Here is a 19,242-nt window from a genome sequence, read left to right on the forward strand (position 1 = left end):
AACGGCGCCCCCGCCAGGCCAGGAAAAGAATTGCAAAGAAAAAAAAAGAAAAAAAATTGTGCTTTCAATAAACCTTTATGGCATATTATTACAATACAGCAATACTGGTGTTGACAGTAATAGAAGATACGCTACGTGCCTCGACACGTCACAATCGTCACAAAGCAAAAAAGATGGCAAAGATGGGCGGAGAAAGTAGTGGACGCATGGCTGATCCACAAACTAGGGCAACAACCATAGGCGATGTTTGTATGTTTGTATATTAGCATTAACATGGAACGTGTTTCTGATAGTGGTAGTCACTTACCATTGACTTAGCGTAGTTTCTAAACCATCACCGTCATGTTGAAAGTCATTTCTGCACCGCAGTGAACATAACATTACACCATTTAACGGTGTTATTCGGCCGTTTAACGTTAACATACATATTTCCGTTTGCTTTCACGGCTAACATGTAGAATATTGATTAAACTAACGTTACAGACCATTGTTAGTCTGTTGCTGCTCACGTTAATTTACTGCGTGCATCATTTAACACTAACAGTGCTATTCGGCTGTTTACATTCTTCTGTTTGCGTTCACGGCCATGTAAGATGAGATCAAGACTAACGTTACAGACCATTGTTACAGTCTGTGACTGTTAGTCTGTAAATCGTTTGTATTATTTATTTCCTTACCCCCACACTGATGCAAACATACATTTGGCTGAGTTAGCTGCACAATGCACATTACTCCAGTGATTAAATAAATCCATGTCCTGTAAAAATACTGATCCTCCTCAGTTTAGGGAAAGGGTTCATACATACAGTGATGAATCATTCATGATGATGATCAATTTAATCTATGTGTCAGGTGGTCCAGTATTTTCGTGATGAGAGCAGGCAACTGACAAATAGGCAGGCACTATCTATTATAATAATAAGATTAATATTAATAATAATAATAATTCATATGATCATATCATAATAACAGACATGGAAATTAGACTTAGACTCATTTTAAATATGTCCCTAGTAGTATTATATTATTATTTCTCTCTCTTTAACTCATTGAGTGCCAGCCACTTTTGGAGAACGGACGCTCCCAGTGCCAGAGTTTCAGAGCGTTTTCAGTGATTTCTCGAGGCCCACAGAATATTGTGTGATATTACTATGTAAACACCGAACACGCAAAAAGAACAAGGAGACTCTATTGTATCATCAGCAAAACAAAGTTTATTGATACCATTTTCCGTTCTTTAGTTATCAGCCGGAGAAGATAGGTCAAAAACAGCAAATACAGGCATTTCTATCTAGAAGCTGAGATATTCAGCCTTTTGTGAAATGCAGCATTTCAAGCACATTCACTGACTCTAGCTAATATTTTCTGATGTAGTGACGTGGTGTAGTTGTGTGCTGCCCTGGGTGCCCCACCCCCCTCTCCCCCCCTCAGCTACAAACTCCTCCCCACACTAGTAACACACAGCCTCACGCACCCAGCGTCTATTTTCGGAGTGCTTTTTGTGCGCCGCCTCCCAGGCAGCGCGACAAGGAGCATTTCCTTGTCGCGCTGCCGGACTGCAGGGAAAGGGTTGGCACTTCGGCGTCGGGTGCTGCCTTTCTGGCGGCTAATCGTGTGAAGAAACTATGCAGACAGACAGACAGAGGCAGAGGAGCTCAGTTGTGTGCGCGGATTGACTGCTGTTGCCAGGCACCGTCAGTTGCAGCCAGAGCAATCTACATGGCTCTGGGCTGCAGCATGACCGCTTTCTCTTTGATCAGGGGGCTTTTTCAGGCTATATTTCGGACATTTCTCTAATCTGGAGAGCACTGTCGCCACCTGATGAGTCCGTAAAATAGGTTATACAGCTTCAATAGCTACAATATTTGTACAGGACATACATAAGGCTTTGATCCACGTCCCACCGTCAAAAAAGGCAATTGACGACAATCGTCGTCTTTGGCACTCTACGTTAGTATTCGAATTGACGACAACTGTCGTCATTGGCACTCAATGAGTTAATATCCCCAAACTACTGGCATTTTCTTCGGTCTAAAAGTTGCCAAGTCGTGCCATTTAGCCCAAGGGTTCCCAAACTTTTCAGCCCCCGACGCCCAAAATAACAGTGCCAGAGGCTTGCGACCCCAACAATCCCTCTGAGGTGGTGCGCACATGAGAATTCCATGAACAAAACATAACAATTATGGTTAAAATTTGCTCTTTTTAATAGTTTTTAAATTGTATTTCACACATTCTGGAGTTCACACATTGTTTAAGCCAATTTCACACATTCTGGAAATCACCTTGCAACCCGAGCAGTGGTGTCCCGACACCCACGTTGGGAACCACTAGTTTAGACGACAGAGTGACCCGGCTTATTGACGCGACGGCTCAGGACGGCTGGCCATGTAAGTTTTGGCGGTGTTCCAAAGTGTTATTTTCCGCCCCTTTTCCAGCGTGAGTCAGTGATTCAGTGATTCCCAAAGGCTTAAATTCTACTTTCGTAACAGTTAATTACTTTAAAATGTCTTTACATTGACGGAATATGCCGACAGAAAAAAGCACCTCTCCCCCATTTAGTGCACGAGCATCAGGCGCATAGACTGTACATATAGGCGTCAAGTCAGCCAGAATGTAAGTAGGTCATCCGCTTTAGGGCTTTCAAAATAAAACCCTTGATGTAACGTTAACATTAATGTTAATTCTGAGTAATGATGGTCTCGACCTAGTTTCAAGATGAAGACCAGACACGCTGCCTCACGCCACACGTAATCTAGAAACATAGCGACCTCAGCATCACATGTAATCCTAGCGCGACAACAAGTGCAGTAATCCCAGAGTGACGCCGCTAATGTCGTCAGGCAGTAGTGACGCACTTGCCTAGGTGACGGCGTTAATGTCGTCAGCGCCGAGGCTATGACGTGGCATTATTTATAGCCACGCCGAGCGCACCACAGCCCTTGTTCCCTGCCCTCTAGCCGCTGCACTAAGCTGATCCAAGCCCTTCTCTGGAAGCCGCGTTTCACCCCACCCACCTCCCCAGTCCACCACCAATGTATTGACTCCCGAAGAATCCCCTACGGGGGGGGGTTCTCCGAGCAGATGCCCTCCCGTTACAGCCACAGTTTCACTGCATATGTAATCATCTTAACATCATAATGAGTATTTTGGTACAAGGTTTGCTGCTTCGTTTGTTGAAACACCTTGTTCTCGTCCAATGTGCATCAGTAAGGCTATTAACTTGTTTAAATTACATTATTTTGATAGTTTTAACCGGAGGTTTCCATTTTGTTTTGGCTGGCCTGATGCTGGGTGCTGGGCAGCGTGTGGTGTGAGCAAACTGCTCAGGGAGAAGGGAGAGCTCGCTGCTGTGGAGAAACTGAACGTGTTGACGATGTCGTTGCGATCTAAAAGTTTAAAAGTTAATCACCCGCTGCTGCTTTACTGGGTAACAAAAAAAAGAAACGTTTATAAGTGGTACTTTTGATGTAAAAAAAGGCATTTATGAGAGGCCTATTTAATTGTGTGTGTGTGTGTGTGTGTGTGTGTGTGTGTGTGTGTGTGTGTGTGTGTGTGTGTGTGTGTGTGTGTGTGTGTGTGTGTGTGTGTGTGTGTGTGTGAGTGTGTGTGAGAGAGAGAGAGAAAGCTGATCTAGTCAACAGCATCAGCTGCATGCATCAGCATGCTGGAAAATGTCTGGACATTGTGCTATGAAATGAGACAAGAACGTGTTTGTTCTAACCTGGAGTTAGAAGCACTTGTTACCTTCCACAGAAACCTGTTTGTTCTAACCTGGAGTTAGAAGCACTTGTTACCTTCCACAGAAACCTGTTTGTTCTAACCTGGAGTTAGAAGCACTTGTTACCTTCCACAGAAACAGAAAACCTCCTAAATGCAACCTGTGAATTTCCATAAGCACTTCAGATAGGTAGAGCTTTCACACCCGGGTATGGGATGGGCTCAGCCACATGCCATGCACTCAAGCTGTTCAGGGTTCAGGTCTGACTCATAGCATAATGTGTCATCATCCTGTCTCTCCTGTCACTCTACTCTGTAAAACTATGACTATTGTCAGAGGACTTATTTATTTGATCTTCCAACTGACTTTTACGACTAGTAAAGTTGTTATATCTGACCACTAAGTAGGGATGTCCCGATACCACTTTTTTGCTGACCGAGTACGAGTACTGACATCTGGGTACTTGCCGATACCGAATACCGATACAGAGTATTTAATTAGGGGTCGACAACATGTTTTTTTTTTACGCCTTATGGTTAATTGAAAGATAACTTTTCAAGATTATGGGTTTTAGTCATTTTCTTTAGTATATTATCTGCAGAAGTACCTAGTTTTCACAAGACTACACAAATTTCACATAATGGGTATCACCTATACTTGATAGCCTCATCTCTTGATGCCTTATAAAACAAAAGTTTCCCATTAAATAAGGAAATAAGGTTTCCCATTAAATAAAGAAGTATGCTATTAATGAAACATTTAAACCACATATCTGTGCATCTCCTTTGTATTTGTCCTGCTGGTCTATTCTCATTCAAACATTAAACTAGAGATTCCTCATGTTTTTATGTTCATTATGTTGGGTCTCATAGTTAGGGTCCTATAGTCTTTATTCCAGTGTCGTTAAGAGGCCGATTTTGCAGCAACAATATTTAATTGGTCGGCATTCAGCAGGCACGTCATTCTCGGTAAGGACGCTTCCGTTATTGAAACAGACAACATGCATGCTCCTACTGTATCTATCTGCATTTGTAGACACTCATGAACCCATATCTTCTGGACATTGCCTTGATGAAAAAACAATGCAGCTAAAAGTAATAACTGCGACAGTGTCAGTGCAGACAGCAGCGCACAACAAGCTACGCACCTTAATCTCTCCCACTCCACACCTGGCACCTGCGTCAGCTCTCCTGCACTCGCTCTCGGCTCCCCTTTGGCTTTATTTGTGGTAAGCATTTTGATTCATCTCATAAGAGCATCGGCAACAAGCGCGAGCTATTGATTCATTGATTGATTCGCCCCAAAGTAGGCTGTCAATTTACCTGCGCTAAATTGACTGCTGGTTTTTGATGGCGGGTTGAAATTGAATGAGTGACAGGTTGTAGCGCCGATGAGAGAGCAGTTCGAAAAATGGGCTGCGCCTCCCGTGTCGTCTGATCGCAAAGTCGTTACTGATTGGGGAAGACTGAATCCACCACTGGCCAATCACTGGCCAAGTGAACGGTTCCCTCCCATAACCAGCCGGCCGAGGGAAAGCGTCCCAGACCCAGAGAGCTCTGCAGCATGCAGTAATGTAGTGTATCAGCGTAAGAACTCTCATGGGTCTGGCGTTGAGACTACACGTTTGGTAGCCTATATGGGAGAGCCACAATTAAACAGCCTCAGGATGCACTCATGTTAGCCGGCTGCACACCAAAACACAGTTTTAATTTTACATGATGACTATTTTGGGTGTTAACTTCGGGCCCTGTATATACAGTATATATATATATTAGTGGTGCGCGGGCCGCAGTTATAACTGCGCTGACCGCGGATATCCCGCTCTGCGTGCGTGGCAGATCATAAAAATAAACATTCTGATTAATAGTGGATGGGTTGCGGGCGGTTGAAACGATGTATCATTAATGAGGAAAAATAATATTAATTACGTTCTCTAGTCATGAACTATGAATGTATTTTAAGCTAAATTTTTTGTCAGGCACATTCTTAGTCGCCTATTGTAGGATCCCCAAAGGACCCAAGGCAGTGGTAAACAAAACAATAGTCATGTGCTAGGTCACTAGGCCCAACTTTTGGTCCACATATGGTCAATGATGTCACCCTCAAAGAGGAGTCTCCGCTGAAGACGTGTTTGAAGAGAAGACGCGTTCCATACAATGAGGTAATCCAGCATGGAAGTTTATTTGGAGTCTTGGACTGCAGCGATCGCACCAACGGCAGCAGAAACCGTAAGTTTGCTCCTTTTATAGCGTTGTGAAATGTCGGGTGCACGGCGGGCGCGGATCTATAAATAGTATGAAATAATTTGCGCCGGTTAATGCATACACACGGATTGGGGTGGTATAAAAGCTCATCCGCGCATCTCTAACAGGCAGTTTCATTTCGGCGTCCTTGTTAACAGGGGAGAGCGATCACACTGGCCGTGTGGCGTCTGTCTCACGTCCTGCAGCGAGAGTTGCAGGGAGTGGTCAGGCCGGGCATGAAGTCAGTACAAGTTGTGACTGGCGTGGAGCAAAACAGAGCACTTCTGGTGTGAACGGCCAGGCTCCTGCTCCACGTTTCTGCTGTGTCCCAGGCCAGGCTCCTGCTCCACGTTTCTGCTGTGTCCCAGGCTCCTGCTCCACGTTTCTGCTGTGTCCCAGGCCAGGCTCCTGCTCCACGTTTCTGCTGTGTCCCAGGCCAGGCTCCTGCTCCACGTTTCTGCTGTGTCCCAGGCATAAGCCTTAATGGTACGCGTTCTACCAGGCGAGCCACCGGGACGCCTCCGTAAGATACATCTGTTAATGAAGTGACCAAGTTACAGGCCTAAATATACTGTTGTTACAGTCAGGTGACTGCTGAGCCACAGCAGTTCATCACTCCCATAATGCACTAAGGGCTATGTATGATGTGGCTGACCAGGTGGCTGACCAGAAGACACATGGGTGCGTCTTCTGAACGGAAAAAGAAACATGTACGCGCGCACATACATGTACGTGCGCACATACATGTACGTGCGCACATTACATGTACGTGCACACAGCCACACACATTCCTTTCTATTTAAAGTCCAGTCTGCTCCAGGGCAACCTCCACTGATATCTGCCTCCACTCATTTATACCATGTACACAATTGTGCATCGGTCTGTGGATTACATTTTACAAACACCCACAATAAAAGTCTAGTTCAGTCAAGTTTAACGTATTCACCAAAAACAGGTTTGTGTGGTAAGCGGTTTCACAGGAACTACCACGTTCATGACAACTCAGGACTGCCGGAAAAAATGGGTTGCGACCTGTAAAAAGTGAATTGAGCTGTCGTCCAGGTTGGAATTACAGATCAGAAATGCGGGTATCACTCAGAGCTCCCCTTTGTCAGAGTTGACGTCATAGCCACATCAAAATTGAGACTTGTATCGTTAATGGTAAACACAGAATTATTATAAAGACGTTTGTTGACATTTTAACACAAAATTTGATGTCTTCATTATGTACCGTAATGTTAACGTTAACCCATTGATACCTGATGCAGCATTTGTGTGTGTATCCCTTTAAGACAGCGAACCGCGTCACGCAGTTTGCGGTCTTAAAGGGATACACACACAAATGAGGGATATACACGCAAATGCTGCATCAGGTATCAATGGGTATGTGTTTGTGTCATCTATTTTTCGCTCTGATTAGAGCACTATGTGAAATTCAGCATGTTCGGGTAGGTAGCTACAATGCTAACTGAACACAGGTTGCTATAGCCTGAGTTTGGTTTTCCCCCCGAGCGGGATGTGCAGCGTGAACGCAATTACCGTAAATTCCGGACTATAAGGCGCACCGGTGTATAAGCCGCACCTTCAAAGTTGACTATTTTTTTCTTATATAAGCCGCACCGGACTATAAGCCGCGGGTGTTTTAATGTTTTTTTTTTTTTTTTTTTTTTTTTTTTTTGTGTTTTAATGTTTAATTACCATATGTAATGCTCCCATTTATTAACATTTCAACAAAACAACATAACACAACACCACCTGTGTTGTTATTTACAGTGCACACAGTGTCATACAGTGTCATACAGTGTCATACAGTGTCATACAGTGTGGTGAAAAGAGGGCAAGAGAGGAAATTAAAACAGAAGTGGATTTATAGTTAGAAAGAGTGCTAAAAAAAGAGATTTTTTTTTTTTTTTTTTGAAAAAATCCATAGATAAGCCGCACCGTTATATAAGCCGCAGGGGCCAAAAAAGCCCAAAAAACGGGAAAAAAGGTGCGGCTTATAGTCCGGAATTTACGGTATGTCAGGGGCGGAGGTTACGTGTTGAAACTTACGGCGGTCCGAGTTGTCATGGACACGGGATATGGAACAAGTATGAAGCAACAATAGAGACACTGCATGAAATAGGCCACGCCCATCACGGGGGAAAGCCTCCGTTCACTTCCACACACCAGCGTCATTTTCCTTGAATTAAACATAGCTAAAAGCTGTTGTGTGGTGGGCTGCGCAGACAACAAATGTAAAAAAAATTGCCAACTAAAATTTCTTTGTACTCCCGAGCAAAACAAGGAAGCCATTGAGAATTGGCACGAAGAAAAATGTGGATCTAGCTGTCAAGGAAGTAAGTTGGAGTGTTCATCTTCTATATATGATCTTTGTGTGCAACACGTGACATAGAACGCCAGGAGGGGACAATAACGTTAGTATTTTTTGTAGGGAATGCACAAGTGGCCAGCCAGACAGATTGCAGTTCTGGAGCTGGTTTCCAGAGGGAATATCCTCAGACCAACTCGCCACAGACATTAGTCCTCTGAAGCGTATTATTATATCCATTAATTTTACCTAGGCTACTAATGTCAACATCGTTTGAGCATAAAGCCTAACCTACTTACAGGCACGGAGCATTCCTCCTGGCGCATGATTGTATAGGCTACTTTTTTTACTTTCACTGTCTTTCTTGCTGCATGAGGTGATTTCCCCTGTAATTTTTTTATGAAGCATTCACACTGTTCCGGCTTGGTGCTCCGACGCTTTCAAGTGGAGGCGGGTTACCTGCTAATACGGCGCTGTGACAAGCTTTGCTCCCGGGACAAAAGGCGTACAACAATTACCCAGCAACGCGCGTTCACAACTTTCACATCGGAGGAGCGGATCCTATTTTCCGTGCATTTTTCGGCTTTCAAGGCCGGTGTGAAAGAGCCTACTGTAACCAGAGCTTGACTTTAACATCTGCAAATGCCCCCGTCATGGTGTCAAGACAAATGACTTGAACAAATCTATTCCACAAGGTCTTGGCCAAGCCAACCTGAACTCCTCCATCTGACCATGATACATTCAGCCCCACTATCCCCATCTATTCTTAGCACAACAGCAAGTGGAATGTTGCTGTAGTAAAATGGGCCTGGCAGAGGGAGGTTCTTTCTTCTTTCAGGTAGGGATGCACGATATATCGGCCCGATATTGACCTTGCAATCGGGCCTATCGGCAAAAAAAGGCGGTGTTCCCCGATTGCAGTGGCCAATATTTAGCCAGTTGGGTCACATAATGTCTGCCTGGCTACTGTACTCGCGCACCTATAAGTAGGGATGGGCATTTCTAGCAAAAACACTATTCGAAATTCGCTGGCCAAAGTCGACTTTTAATCGAAATTCGAAAATAAATAAAAAATGTAAAAAAATAAAAAATGTAAAAAAAGATAAAAATTGTTTTACTTGCTCAAACCAAGCGATTCGACTATACTTAGAATCAGGAGAGACAATGCAACATTTCACTCACCAAAAAAAAAAAAAAAAAAAAAAAATTCAATAAACGAATTTCGACTTTCAATAATAAAAGTTGACCTTGATAATAACAACGATTATTCGAAAATTCGAAATTCGATGCCCATCCCTACCTATAAGTAGTGAAAAAGTCTTCTTGAGTAGGTAGGTCAAAGACTTGAAAGCAGTTTGGTTATTTAAGCAATATAGCATGAGAGCCAGTGTGTTGTGGCAAATATATCCCGCTGATCAGTTGTTATCCCACGAGGCCGCAGGCCGAGTGGGATAACTGCTAATCAGCGGGATATATGCCACAACACACGCTGCTCGAGTGCTATATTGCTTTTATAAAACGGTTTCCAAGTATGATAATATAAATATAATAATAATACTATAAGTCCGACTGGCATGGTATTCTGATAGAGTCAGTTGAAACACTACTGTAAGGCGGGACCTCTAGCAAGAAGATAGACGTGCGGGTGATTTGATTGGATCGTTCTGGAGACTGAAGTCGACATTGGCCAATCCTGGCGCTTGCTGAGAAGCTGAGAGCTTTTTGCAAAGCCCGACACCAGAGCCGTATGCCGACACCAACTAACGTTACGTCTTATTTAGAAATGCGGGGTTAACACATTGAGTGCCACAGCGCTTCAGTAAAATTGTCTGGAGCCTGTGCCAGGTTTCACTTCCATTCAGTTGAAAACAGCTATAGAATTTTTTCTATTAGGGCTATATGGACATAACCTGACGCTGCCAGATGGACGGTATAGCTCCACATAGGTTTCACTAAACCAGTCGATCTGGGTTTGAAGTCACCAGACCCGCTGACGGAGGCGGGCACTTTGTCCAAGCTACTTGGCAGGTGATTGGATGACCCATCTGTCTATCACCGCTGGTGGGTGTTAACTTCAACCAATCAGATCGCGGAAGGTGCCTGTGGATGATCTCCGTGGTATTCATTGATTGAGTCCTCGCGGTCGTAAAGTCACCTTCGAAGCATTTAGTTACGATTATAACGAACTAGTTGTGTGGCTTAGCCTTCCCAAATGTTGAGGGTCGTTTTTTAGAATTTAATACATAGAATTGGGAACATTACATTCAATTTCATTCAGACTGCCTGTCACTTCCGCGATGTTGACGAGTGAAAAGAACTACAAAGACCATGTACCCACTACTTGCCCAGACGAGCCTGCCCGCCTACGGCCGCCGCTGATTCGTCGGCCCGGCATGGCTCGACCAATCATCTTAAACTGCCTGTGCGGGTCCAGACCGTCACGGAGAACCAAATGAAATGTGAGTTCACGTGACGGGCGGTTTACCAGGCTAATATGGACAGGGCTGGACTCTAATGAAACATTGGACACTCCTGCTTCTTTCAAAGAAGAAATTTTGTTTCTAGACAGTTCCATTATGAAATGACAGCCTCTGAAAGAAGAGCACTTTCAAGGGTTTTCTGCTGTCTTTTTTTACTTTTCAAGATAAAGTCACTTTTATGAATACTTTTTGCACTCTAATTTCAAGCACATTCACTGACTCTAGCCACTATTTTCTGATGTAGTGACATGGTGTAGTTCTGTGCAGCCTGCGTGCCCCACCCCCCTCTCCCCCCCTCTCCCCCCCTCTCCACCCCTGAGCTGCGGGCTCCTCCCCACACGCACACAGTCTGTTTTCGCAGCCTCCGTTTTTGCCCCCGGCGGATCCCAGCGCAACAAGGAAATGGCAAACGGGACTGAAGGAAAAGGTTTGGCCGTTGGGCTTCGGGTGCTGCCTTTCTGGCAGGGAATCGTGTGGAGAAACTATATGCAGACAGATAGACAGAAGCAGAAGAGCTCAGTTGTGGGCGCGGATCGCAGCCAACTGTCAGCTGCAGACAGAGCAATCTATATGGCTCTGGCTGCAGCATGCATCGGTTTCGCTTTGATCACGGCTTTCTCCGCTTTCTCCTGCACAAAGTAAAGGATCTGAGGTGGGTGGCGCAGCTCCCGTGTAGATGTTTAAGGTGGCGCCGTGTGATCCCTTGAAGGGATTCATGCTCACTGGCTGGGTACGACCTTAAACAGCAGAATTATGGAATAATATGAATTATGATTTTAGGACGTCCACAGACGTCCTTGGCACTTCTCGTTACTTTTTTTTAGGACGTCCACAGACGTCCTTGGCACTCAATGTGTTAAGAGTGAGGGCGCGTGAGAGAGGGGTTAAGACATTAGCCCGCGTCTATTCTTGTACAAAACATAATTTTCTGCGAAGTATTAGTAAAGTTATAAACGAAGATCGATTCACAAGGATCTGACAGCTGTCTCCGCCATTTGTTTTTTCTACACTGTCATTTGAGGTAACCAAAGCCTTTTAGTAAGAGTTGCCATGGCAACTCAATAAACCATGGCCATGGGTTATTGGAGTGGGTTATTGGATTTATACAATGGCTGTGAACCAATCAGATTGCTTGATTTGAGAGAGCCGTTTTATAATTGTTAATAATGAAGGTGTCTTTGTTTCCCCGTCACAAAAGGGCAAATAAAATATATATTGGTATTTTATTGTTGCAATCGGTGCATCCCTACTTTCAGAGGCAAGCTATCAAGATTCATGGCAGAAGGAAGGCAAAAGCTAATTTTTCTTTCTTTCTTTCTTTCTTTCTTTCTTTCTTTCTTTCTTTCTTTCTTTCTAAGATTCATAGGCTGGATTTGGTCAGTTTTGAAGTGGCCTGTCTCTTCTGAAAATGAACTTGAAAGCAGAAGGTGGGAGGCCTATTTAAGCCTAGCCCTGACACAGCTGCACAGCCACGACCAGTTCAAAGCAGATTGTGATTAGAAATCAACTCGCCTATATTCCACCCTGCCCTCTTTCCTCAAAGCTGTGTGTGTGTGTGTGTGTGTGTGTGTGTGTGTGTGTGTGTGTTGGCTGCTAAAAAGCCAGTATGGGCAGCAGAAAAACACCATATTTGGACCAAAAAATGACAGAACAGCCCCAAGACTGTAATTGGTTGATTTCCTAGTTGCTTTGAGAGAGGGGAGCAGAGGGGCTAAATTACAGAGTAGTCTGCCTTAGGACGTCATTACACACACACACACACACACACACACACACACACACACACACAGCTGGTTAGACCAAGGAAGAAAGATGGGTGTGTTTGTATTTTGTTTTGTGTGTGCGCATTTGTGCCCTTCTATCTTCCCCAGTTCCAAAACAGATGACAGGAGTCCTGGGCGTGTGTGTGTGTGTGTGTGTGTGTGTGTGTGTGTGTGTGTGTGTGTGTGTGTGTGTGTGTGTGTGTGTGTGTGTGTGTGTGTGTGTGTGTGTGTGTGTGTGTGTGTGTGTGTGTGTGTGTGTGTGTGTGTGTGTGGGCGGGGGGGGGTTATTCTGCAGTTGAAAGACCTAGTTTGGCCAAATTTAAGGTGGCTGGAGATCGCTCTTCAAGTAGACACAAAAAGCCGTTTGGTTAGGCTCACATAAGAAGAGACTCTTAAGCTGGGAACATGCTCCAATATCAGCCACTATTTGGAGCATTCCCGACGGCAGACCCATATACTCCAACGTCAGCTTGACCAGGGCTCAAGGAAGAGTCCCCAGCAAAATTAGTCAATTGTGTGATTTCACTCGAATTTCAATGACTAGAAGTTAGCCGCAAGGAGGATGTAGTGCATATACCGTAAATTCCGGACTATAAGGCGCACCGGTCTATAAGCCGCACCTTCAAAGGTGACTATTTTTTTCTTCTATAAGCCGCACCGGTCTATAAGCCGCGGGTGTTTTGATGTTTAATTACCATATGTAAGGCTTCGTGCACAGAGGGGATTGTCGGGAAAGAGATGGCTGTTTGGGGAAGCTCCCATTTATTAACATTTCAACAAAACAAAAGTCAGGTCACTAATCCCCAGACAAAATCACACATTGTGAGATGCTTAAAAATCACCATCGGCGGGAGCTGCTGTGCAGCCAAGAACACAAGTGAAATTCGTTCTCTCGTGACCTGTGGTTCTCAACGTGATGGACGATTCACCTTTCTTGTTAACAGTCCTAGTGAGAGGCAGGTCGAACGTCAAAGGCACTTCATCCATATTTATGATCTGCTCCGGTCCGATGGAATATTCCTTGATCTTTCTTTGTGTGAATTCGCCGAAGTTTGTAATTTTCTCCTGGTAGTCGGGAGGGAGTTGCTGACACACAGTCGTCCGCGCCCTGACGGACAGTCCCTTTCGTCTCGGGTTTGTGCATGATCCTTTGCTGCTGCTGCTGTTGTTGTTCCTGTCTCGCTACTGTCTCAGACATGGCTTTCAGGCTCAATCGCCGCCATCGTCGTAACACAGCCAGTTCTCCATCTTTTGAAGCATGATGTTAGATTACAACGAGCTAGTTGTGTGGCTTAGCCTTCCAAAATGTTGCTGTTAGTTTTTTAGAATGTAATACATAGAATTGGGAATGTTACATTCAATTTCATTCAGACTGTCTTACAGGCTCAATCGCTGCCTTTTTCCCCCCGGAGCGAGGGAGGAGGGAGGGAGGGTGTTTTACCGTAGTGGCTGAGAGAGAGTAGTGGCACAGTGCTCCAATCAGGTCGCGAGGCACATTTTTTGCAACATCATCCAATCAGGGTCTCGCTCTCATAATGTCTGTCTTGCTCTCGTTCTGCCTCATACCAACATCCATAGATTTTGGAGGTTCCCGAGTGGCCGTTTGCTGGAAAAATCCATAGATAAGCCGCACCGTTATATAAGCCGCAGGGGGCAAAAAAGGCCAAAAAACGGGAAAAAAGCCGCGGCTTATAGTCCGGAATTTACGGTACTTGGTAATAGCTTTGACTCTCTCTCCAGTTACCTCCACATCTAAATTATATTATATTTGTGCGTCAAGTCATATTTTCAGGGAGCTGCATGCCAGCTGCGCAGCAGGCTCGCCAGCGGTGGCACAACCCTCGGCGCATATGGCGAAGGCTAAGGCTTTGACGCTGACACCCCGTGTCCATTAGGGTTGTGCGATGTCAGGAATTTATCCATCGTGATTATTCCACAGTGAACCATCGTGATCCACGATGGCATCGTCATTGGCGGGGGTGGGGGGAATAATTAATAATTTATTAAGTCGCTGCGGTGCGCTGCAATGCGTTCATTACAACTGGACAGCTGAGCTCTTCACGGAGACCAGCGGGCTTCGATAGGCTACTAAAGCCTCTGTGCTAACAGCACAGAGCCAGGTGACTGAATGAAGCAGTGGCTCTCACTACCAACAATTTGAACGGCGCAAATAACAAAACGTTAAAGGAGAATTTCGGTTTTTTTGAACCTGGACCCATCTCCTGGCAATAATTATGATTTGACCACTCACCCAGCGATGTCCGCGGCGTTTCTGGCCGTCCTAGCGTTGTTTTGAGATCAATAGCGTCCAAGTCAGTTGTAAAATGGAGCTGATTTGGGGCCAAGTGTGAGCCTGTCTTTCCTGCATCTAAATAGCTATTTTTATTCCCGTTTTCCCCAAATATCGTCATAATGTGATCCCTCAACATCCACCAGAGTGATATTTCGCCCCAGGCCATTTCCTGGAGTCGCACAGGGATCAAATTACCTCAAACGTGATCTCGGTCACCAAGTCTCGTGAAGTCCCGCGATACTTTCCTGCCGACTGGACAACTACAGGTAGGACGCTTTGCGGTGGTGGTTTTAGCGTAACCTATGTGGGGTTTGGTATAACCTTCATTATTTCGAATCCCACATAGGTTACTGTTAGTAGTAGGGGTGTCAAAATCAATCGTATAATCGATGCATCGCGATGCGGACGTGTCAATCGAATCGAATCAGATGAATCGTTGAATCGTTTATGTTTAAATTTCTGTTGACATTCAGATTTTAAAGCACTTTAAAATCAAAAAGGGACTTGATATTCATCTGACTGCTTGTATTAATTGATGAAAAAGTAGCCATGTGCAGTTAATAGTACAGAAAATTGAGGATTTGATAGTTGGAGCTGCAATACTGTTGGAGCTGTAATCGAGATGCATCGTGATGCATCGTGGAATCGAATCGAATCGTTGACAGATGAATCGTAATCGAATCGAATCGTGAGGCCAGTGAAGATTCACAGGCCTAGTTAGTAGCTAACGTTAGCTAGCTAGCATACAAGGTAAATGGCAGGCTAACTTCAAACACACAAGATAATACAATTAATAATTCTCACAGAGCCTCTCCTCCACCATGTTTGTTGATATTTTTAGTCTAGTTCAGTTTTAATATGCTGGCAGCTCAAAAAACGCTTTCTGTGGACACGGCACCTTATTAGTGCTTCAGCAGAAAGGCCATCGTTACTGCCAGCTATATGCTGCAACTCCTGCAGCCTGGAGTTTACAGAGGCTACAGCTGCTTCTAAAATACCAAAATATAGCAATCTATCTATGAATCAAACCCAATGATCGCACAAAGACAGAATTTATCTTCTCTTGGGACTAGGGATGTTAATGATTAATGGCGCTGCCGGGAACCTGACCCCGCCCACGGGGTGGTGCATGGGGGAACGGGCACTGCACTAGTATTAATTGATTCATGGACCAAAGATACCTTGCCTGCAGCTCTAAAACTCATTGTTGAAGATATTAATTGCAGTGTCTGCAATTTGGAAATTGCATAAGTTCATATTGCGATTGCAATTTATTTGCGATTAATTGTTCAGCATATCGTACAGTAACCTCACCAGTGCACAGGGTGTCCACTGTCCAGGCAGACACACAGACACCCTACTGCCAAACAGTCAGCCAGTCATTAGGAACAAGGGTACACATACCCCCGTGAGTAAAGCACTGCTGGGTCACATATTTAACCCCTGAATGATGGAGACACTTGAATAACATATTGATATTAATCAGCCCAAATACTGAGAAAATGAAGGACTGGGACACCAAGTAGTCTCTGTAAAGCAGGGGTTCCCAACCTTTTTTGGCTTGTGACTAGGGATGTTCATCAGTTATCGAAAATCGATAATTGATCGTTAAGGAATGGAATCGATCATGTGGAATTCTTATCGATTATTGTTATTATAAAAAAAAAAAAAAAAAAAAAATTTGCGGACTAGGTTTGGCTGGAATTCGTTCCTCCTCGCCCCACTCAATTGCACAGCCGACTAACGTGAGGTGGAGCTTCATATAGTCTCTAGTTTTCTGGCTGGGCACGGGCTTTTGTGCCAACAAAACTGTTTTAAACATGGGGAATTCACACCGGCATGCGCCGGGGACAGCAGAGTGTTGGAGAGGAGACACATTGAAATAAAGAATTAATTGAGGAGAACACGTTGTCTTTCGTATTTTCTGCCATAGGCATTCATTTTGTAAAATATATATATATATAGACATTTTTCAAAATGAACATCCCTACTTGTGACCCTATTTTGATGTGGCAAAGATCTAGGGACCCGCGACATTCAAATTCCAGTACACATCGATAATGTCATCAGTGACATCGTCAGTGATGTCACATAGTATGCTTCTTTTTCTCTTTTCTGACTTTAATCTGAGAATTCGGACTTTAATCTCAAAACTCTGGCTTTATTCTCAGAATCCTGATTTAAAGTTATAATCTCAAAGATTTGTATCTAAATAAAATAAAAAATTAAGTCACTCACAATGTTGATTGAGGCTATGGTCCATTGATGGAAGCCTTTGCAGCATATAGTGACATTATGTGACATTAGTAATGTCACATATTGCAACACTGTTTGGATGTCACCTGCAATTACCACTCATCGCCATAGGTGTCACCCAAGAGAACAACACTGAAATCTTAGAGATTATCACTTTAACTCAGAAGTAAAAAATAAGTAAAAAAAAAATCGCAGGTGACCCTAATCATCTTCGGTAGTATTAAATTGCGTCTGGTGTAAAATAATAATAATAATAATAATAATAAATAATAATAAATAAATCAGCAACCCTATTTGAATTCCAGGCGATCCCACTTAGGGTCACGACCCTAAGGTTGGGAACCACTGCGTAAAGTATTGTCAAGATCCTGGGCCTTTATATGACTGTCAGTATTTGTTCGTCTGTGGACACGTGGACACTTAAAAACAACTAGGAAACTGCCGCGCATTGTTAACCTAACAATAATTTAGGCTACAGGGCATGCATATTTGCAGTACCTGCAGGACAATGAGCTTTTATGTGGGCTGTCAGAGGTAGTTTGTCTACAGACACGTGGCCACTTAAAACCAACTAGAAAAGGTGGCTGGGATTGACATCCATTGTTTGCAGAAGACTTGGAATAATTTTTTCAGGAGGTTACAGCATTGGAAAGACAACCCCCTTCATAATGGGGGAAATTAAATCCGCCTTAATGAAGACTAAATGGGGGGAAAGGACACAGAATGACTCTGGACAGTATTGTGAAGACATTAGGCTTTTCTATCAACTGTCATTGCTGGTTTGTCTGTGGACACGTGTCCACTTAAAACTGCTTGGGAAGGGAATTGACACTGACATCCATTGTATACGCCCGGCAAGAGCACGAGGATGTAGAACCAGTGAGAAGAAGAGGCCAAGAGCACGAGGATGTAGAACCAGTGAGAAGAAGAGGCCAAGAGCACGAGGATGTAGAACCAGTGAGAAGAAGAGGCAAGAGCACGAGGATGTAGAACCAGTGAGAAGAAGAGGCCAAGAGGAGGAGGATGTAGAACCAGTGAGAAGAAGAGGCAAGAGCACGAGGATGTAGAACCAGTGAGAAGAAGAGGCCAAGAGCACGAGGATGTAGAACCAGTGAGAAGAAGAGGCCAAGAGCACGAGGATGTAGAACCAGTGAGAAGAAGAGGCAAGAGCACGAGGATGTAGAACCAGTAAGAAGAAGAGGCCAAGAGCATGAGGATGTAGAACCAGTAAGAAGAAGAGGCCAAGAGCACGAGGATGTAGAACCAGTAAGAAGAAGAGGCCAAGATCACGAGGATGTAGAACCAGTGAGAAGAGGCCAAGAGCACGAGGATGTAGAACCAGTGAGAAGAAGAGGCAAGAGCACGAGGATGTAGAAACCAGTGAGAAGAAGAGGCCAAGAGCACGAGGATGTAGAACCAGTGAGAAGAAGAGGCCAAGAGCATGAGGATGTAGAACCAGTAAGAAGAAGAGGCCAAGAGCACGAGGATGTAGAACCAGTAAGAAGAAGAGGCCAAGAGCACGAGGATGTAGAACCAATAAGAAGAAGAGGCCAAGAGCACGAGGATGTAGAACCAGTGAGAAGAAGAGGCAAGAGCACGAGGATGTAGAACCAGTAAGAAGAAGAGGCCAAGAGCACGAGGATGTAGAACCAGTGAGAAGAAGAGGCAAGAGCACAGGATGTAGAACCAGTAAGCAGAAGAGGCCAAGAGCACGAGGATGTAGAACCAGTGAGAAGAGGCAAGAGCACGAGGATGTAGAACCAGTAAGAAGAAGAGCCCAAGAGCACGAGGATGTAGAACCAGTAAGAAGAAGAGGCCAAGAGCACGAGGATGTAGAACCAGTGAGAAGAAGAGGCAAGAGCATGAGGATGTAGAACGAGTAAGAAGAAGAGGCCAAGAGCACGAGGATGTAGAACCAGTAAGAAGAAGAGGCCAAGAGCACGAGGATGTAGAACTAGTAAGAAGAAGAGGCCAAGAGCACGAGGATGTAGAACCAGTGAGAAGAAGAAGCCAAGAGCACGAGGATGTAGAACCAGTGAGAAGAGGCAAGAGCACAAGGACATATCACGATTTTTTCAGGCAGGATCACGATCCATGATTTTATCACAATTCTTTTTCATATAGTTACTGAACAGTACAAGTACAACCAAACTAATTTCAGGGTTCATACGGGCATGA

At 44.4% G+C, this 19,242-nt stretch overlaps 1 protein-coding gene across 3 annotated transcripts in view; it reads right to left on the reverse strand.

Annotated features, from left to right (window-relative positions):
* The window catches only part of LOC310786345 (protein MTSS 1-like), a 247,430-nt gene that overhangs the window by 216,641 nt on the left and 11,547 nt on the right, over positions 1–19,242 (reverse strand). The gene's annotated exons all lie outside the window — the stretch shown is intronic.

Source organism: Poromitra crassiceps, assembly GCF_964638095.1.
Source record: "Poromitra crassiceps genome assembly, chromosome: 1".
Lineage (NCBI taxonomy): Eukaryota > Metazoa > Chordata > Actinopteri > Beryciformes > Melamphaidae > Poromitra > Poromitra crassiceps.